This window comes from Pteropus alecto, unplaced genomic scaffold, assembly GCF_000325575.1.
Source record: "Pteropus alecto unplaced genomic scaffold, ASM32557v1 scaffold67, whole genome shotgun sequence".
In the NCBI taxonomy this organism is placed as follows: domain Eukaryota; kingdom Metazoa; phylum Chordata; class Mammalia; order Chiroptera; family Pteropodidae; genus Pteropus; species Pteropus alecto.
Window position 1 is genome coordinate 2068919 of NW_006441061.1, and position 6000 is coordinate 2074918.

The 6000-nt window shown below is 45.1% G+C and overlaps 1 protein-coding gene across 10 annotated transcripts in view; it reads right to left on the reverse strand.

Moving 5' to 3' along the window:
* The window catches only part of MAPKAP1 (mitogen-activated protein kinase associated protein 1), a 229560-nt gene that overhangs the window by 84686 nt on the left and 138874 nt on the right, over nt 1–6000 (reverse strand). The gene's annotated exons all lie outside the window — the stretch shown is intronic.

The window sequence follows — 6000 nt, forward strand, 5'->3', positions numbered from 1 at the left end:
AGACAGAGACAGAACGCATTCTAGTATGAACAGTTCCAAGTGAAAGAGAGGTCAGAGTTATAGAATGTTTTCCTAATTTATCTCAAATTGGATCTAATTGGTCTGTGTGGGTCACTAATACTGGCTCCCCAGCCAAATCTTGCAGCAAGGATTGACAAACGATAAACTTGGCTTGTGTCAGTAGATGTCACTGCAGGCAGATACTACCATAATATTAAAGCTCATGGAGCCCTGGAGGAAAAAATGTCATGTTATATGTGTGTGTGAGTGTCTGTGTGTGTGTGTGGGGGGTGATAGCCCAAAGCAATTTAGAATAAGGAAAAGGCTCTTCATAACTGACCAGTAAAAAAAAAACCAACCAACCAACCAACAAAAACATTCATTCGTTCATTCATTCACACACTCACTATATAGTCTATGTCTATGCACACTTCAGTAGGAATGTTTTAATCTACTTAGTCCTAAAAGGTCAAACAGGATATTAGCTGAGGCATAAACAATTACAAGACAAACTACTAATACTAATTTGTAAGCTTCTAGCCAATTAACTTTAAGGGGAGAGGTTTTCCTTTAGATAGAAATGAGCTGGTAAGAAACAAGTACCCTAAAAACAGGCCTGCCCCTTGGTGAGGTATAACTTCACTAAGACTGTTAATTGCAAGAGCAAGTATCACAAATATCTTACTCACTATGCTTGGGCACTGGAACAAAACAGGCTAATTCCGAGCAGCTCATGTAACAAATGGGACCCGAGTTTCCAACTATGGAACATGGGAATTGCCACAAGGAGTCTGGTTGCATTCCCATTTCCCCACAAGAATCTCGGAGGGGAACATGGCCAAAAAACATGGCAGAACTTCACATTGACAAGAAAACGGAAAGAAAAGCCAAGCCCCAAGCTAAGCCATGGAAAGGCTTCCCAACGGTAGGGCAGGCTGGGAAGGGGCTTAAACCTCGCCTGGACCCAACCAAGTGGCTGGCTTTCCGCAGGGGCTGGGGGCCCATCTCCAAGGCGAGGACCCAATTTGCTTCCCTAATACAAAGACATCTCCACACCCCTCCTCTCCATACGGCTCGCTGTTTAATCCCTGACATTCCATTTGTTAAAAAGCAAAAGCCGACGCTGGTCTAGCCAGCACGATCATCCATTTTAACTTGGTCAAGTTCTTGCTATTGAACAGCAGGCCTGAGAACTGTCAAGCTAATTTTACTGAACACTCTGTTACTGAATCATGCCTGAGCCCTGGCCATTCTTTACCTCAGAAGCTGGACCTCATCCCAGAACAATCTTTAAAAGTTTATTTTACTGATCAAAGCAAAATAAGAAATAGCTCTTTTTTAAAAACTATATTTAGGGCGCGATGCAGTAAGTGATACTCTGGCAAGAGCACTGAAATGTAAAGTGCCTTGTGCATTTATAAACTTGGGGGTATTTGCTCTGGCGCCAGGCCAGGCTGTGTTTGGAACAAATGCCAATCATCCGCGTTCAGACTTGCCTTCCCCTGCCTTCTCCTCAGAAGTCAGTGTGCGCTCCATCTGTGACAATATGTTGGGCGGTGGATGAGTGGGGCCTAAAAGGGAACACACGTTGTCGGGTGCTCACATGCTAGTGCTGGGCCAGAGCTCGCAAACTTCCATCCACCTGGGTTCCACCTGAACTAAGTTAGATTTGAGTCTGCTTATAAACTGCTTTACATTCTCTCGTAATCTGCTGCCGGCTGACAGCATTATTTCAAACCAATATGTTTATCTTTTTCGGCGTAGGCAGACTAAAAGCTCGAAAGGAAGCCTTGTGTTTGGACTAACTTCCATAAATTAAAAGCGTCTTTTTCAAAGATTTTCGAATGGAGGAAAATCCCTAGTCTGTATTTTTCTGTCATTTTACCAAAATGTACCTGGGTGACAAGGTTAAAGCAAGCAGAGGAAATCCCTGGCACTTATCATCCACAGGCATTACTGATAAATTGTGCGGTGGAGGAATAAAGGATTACCTTCTGTATTTTTTCATTACACTTTTCTTTTGTTACAGAATACATAAATCCATTGTGGCACAATGTAATATGTATCACCATGCTACACCTGCGGACGCTTCCGAGCGGCTGCCATGTCTGTGCAGTCAGGAATGATAAGTGAACCACCCGTGAATGTTAACGATAGTGATCATTCTGAGGTAACTCGGCTCTCCATCTTCCTTTACAGCCTCCGTGCTGAAGCCGGGGTAGCAAGGTTCACGAGAGGAAAATGAAAACAACAGAGAAGGGAAGGGATGCCCGGCGCTTGCCGCGGGCCTTCGTGGGTGCATGCTATCCGATCCGGGGCCCCGGCCCGGCGGAAACGCGCACGGTAACAGGAGCGAGGTCGTGACCCGAGTGCTGCACACTCGACCCGGCCGAACGAAAGTTTCCTCAGGTCAGCCTCGCACTCCAGTTCTCCCCATCCAGGCGAAGGCCAGCTCTGGATCCTGCTCCAAGTCTGCGGCACGTAGGGGGGTAAAACGTTTCTAAAACAACAGTACCGAATATAAGTGGTTCTCAGCATCCGTTCTGATGCAACTGTTAAGTTATGCTCCCACTTAATAAATGGATACGGAGACTTGCTACCACAATTTTCAGCTTGACTTCCAAACATTCTGAGGTTTATGCCTCATTTCTTTATATCCAGAATGTTTTATGGGCTTTCTAAAAAGTCTACTGAAATACATCTTTTAAAGCTGCTTTTATTTAGTACTGGGCATGGAGAAGACAATGATCTCAGAGGACATGCCGGCAGCCCGTGGGTAGGGTGCCAGTCTTGCCTCCCTTCCTCTGAGCTGTGACTTGTGCCCGCGGTGACTAGCCCCTTGGGCGAACGTGCAGATGGATGGACAGACAGACGGGCCACAAACCCAGAGTCCTGACTCAGACTCTGCTCCCCCTTCTGCTCCCCCTGGGGACCGACAGCTTGTTTTCGGCCAGTGCAGGGCACTCTTGGGGCACTGAGCAAAAGCAGCTGCCCTGCCACGCCCCCTGCGCCACCTGTGCTGGGCCTAGGATGAAGCACCACCTCGGGAGCTGACGAAATGCTGTCAGGAGTGCTTCAGTCAATTTGAAGTTAGGCCCTGTCAAGTCCTGTAACCACTGAAAAACATATGGGCTTTTTAAAAAGAGATTACTCACTTGAGGAATTCAGCTCTGTCCCAGCGCGAAGCCACTCAGTTAGTTACCAGAGGGAAATTTTTATACCAGCACTGACCTAACACAATGAGCATTCTCTACTAAGTATCAAACTGGAGGTGACGGGGAGAGAGAGGAAGTAGGAGCACAGTCTTCGTCCAAAAAGCTTAGATTCTATTTATAGGAAGAGGCTGGAACCAGAACCCAAGTTGGAAGGCCACATATTGGAGAGGAAATCACATGGGCTGGGAGTTAAATACCCTTTGGTTCAAATCCTGGATCCACCGCTAACCGAAATGTTGCCTTAACATGTGGGAACCTCAGCTGCATCCATGAAATGAGGAGGCCACATCCCTACAGAATTGTCAGGAGGATCAAATGGACAGTGAATGCCAAGCACCTGGCACTAAGGCTGGCACACTAAAAGGAGTTTGCAAATGTTAGTTCTCTTGTGTTCCCCCTTTCCCAAGTCATCACCCCAAGAGGAGAGGCCCCACTCATCCCCTCTCCCCTGCCTTCTCAGCAGAGAGTGCTCATTTGGGAGGAATGGATCTCAACCCTCATTGTTTATTATATCATTGGTAACACAAGGCCATTGGAATGTGCAATTTGCTGGGCACGGTGGCAACATTCAGGAGCAGTGTCAGCAAGCAGCCTCTGGCCCAGGCATCAGAACCCCCGAAGCTCAAATGAGAACATCTGGGCTCCATTGTCAAGGCTTTCCTTTCTATGAGAGCAAACCAGAGGAGCAGGTATATTCCACCTAAGCTTAATTCACTGGTTTTGGATGAGGGTGACGGAAGCCCCAAATCACATTGGTGTTGCAGAGAAATGCAATGAGACTCACTAGGAGCTTTTTGATCTGCACAGTACAAGATATTATTATATAACAATAATTGCAGCGACTACTATCTTTTGAACACTTATTATGTGCTAGGTGCTGTATCAAGCTTTTTGAATCTACATTAAGTCATTTAATCATAAAATGGGTACTATTATTATATCCATTTTACAGAAACTGAAGCTGGAGGCATTAGGGAATTTACCTGTGGTCATTCATCTATTAAAGATCCTATTTTGGATTCGGAAGTCAACAATATGGTCCCTAACCCAAGTAGCACAGTCTTTCCGATGGGAAAGAAAAACAAACAAAGAATTATGGTTCTATGTGGCGAGCACAAAGGTGGAGGCCAGCTCAGAGTGCCGCCGAAACGCAGGGGCACTTAACCCAGCCAAGGAGCGGTAAGGGGGTCAGAGGAGTTTCTTAGTGAAGATGTCCCCAGACACGGTTGCCATTAAGTTCTAGACCATAATCGGAAAGATGGTGGTGACACCAGAAGGCAGCACGGCACAGTAAGCTCTAGCCCGCTTTGGAGCTCCAGCTTCGCCTTCCTTGGGCAAATGATATAATCTCTCTAACTTTGAGCTTCCTCATCTACAAAATGTAATAATTCTTAGATGGTAAGACTGTTGTGAGGCCTAAATACTTCTAAAGTAGTTAACATAATACCTGTCATATAATAAAGGCTTAATAAGCAATAGTTAATATAATAACTATGGGCTTTTCTTCACATGCACAAAGAAGTGATACACAAGAAGACCATGACAACAGCTGACATTCACTGAGCACGTACTTTGTCCATTTAATCCTCACAGAATAGGAAGGTGCTGTTATCAGTCCAATTGTACAATGGAGGAAATTAAGGTTTGGCAAGGTCAGAACACGTGTCTGGAGTCACATGGCTAATAAATGGAAGAGTTGGGACTCGAACCCAGGTCAGGCCGACTCCAAAGCGCGAAGGGAGTCTTGGGGACTTGGGAAGAGACTTCCAGAAAGCATGTCTTTCGGTTTGGAACCACTGACCAATCTGTGGAGAAGGTTCAACTTCCACTGTAACAAATTCAGTTCGATGAATATAAATGTCCCAACTCTTAGACTAACCATATGACTTACAAAAGCCCCTTTTAAAAGCCCTTGGAGAATGTCATGGTTTTATGAGCCGGTGTCAGTTTGTGGGGGTGGGAAAAGGCTGCCAAGAGTGGCACTTGATTCTCCAGCCCTGACCAGTCTGTAACAGTGATGAAGACACACACCTCTCGTTCCCAACCTATTCTGGTCCCAATTCCATGCGTGTTCATTCTCTAGCACTTCAAGGTAGAAAATGAAAATATATGAGCAAGAGAAAGCCTTGCAATAACTGTAGCATGTCTGCTTCAAAGCAAGTCCTTCAAGTGGTACTTTATAAAAAGAGTTTACACTAGTGTGAATGCCACATTTTGTTTCCCTTTGCTCTGACAAAAATTTTTTTTTTAAAGATCAAAGCGTATTGTATGAGTATGCAATGTTTGACATTGGACAAAGTACTCTTTTTCAAAACAGACATTTTCCAAAAACATAACTCGCTAGACTAATGGGCAGTGAGAAGCCAAAATGACTGCCCTCCGCCTTCTCCTTGTGTATCTTTGCCAGAGTCCTTGGGACTTGCCAAATCCGGTCATGCCTGCTTAGCTTGCTCGACTGATTGTGCCAGAAAAGAAAATAAGACACAGATGTATTTGAGCTCTTTGAGATGCCAGTAAGAGAGACAGCTAATGGCTTCATTTCGACCCTCCCCTTCCAGCTGGGCACAGGTGGGGGATAATGAGGTCCCTCTCCCTAATCAAACTCAATTATTTACTACTCTATATAACCGCAAAGACATTCACATTCAGTTCAGAATATAAAGCACACCGTGGGCTACTTCCAACCACTGCCACTGGGTATTTATAACAAACTCAAGTGGCTAACAGTTTGCCTTGGCAGGAGTTTAAGTGTGTAAAGTTTTGCAAACTGTTTCTGTTCAAATAT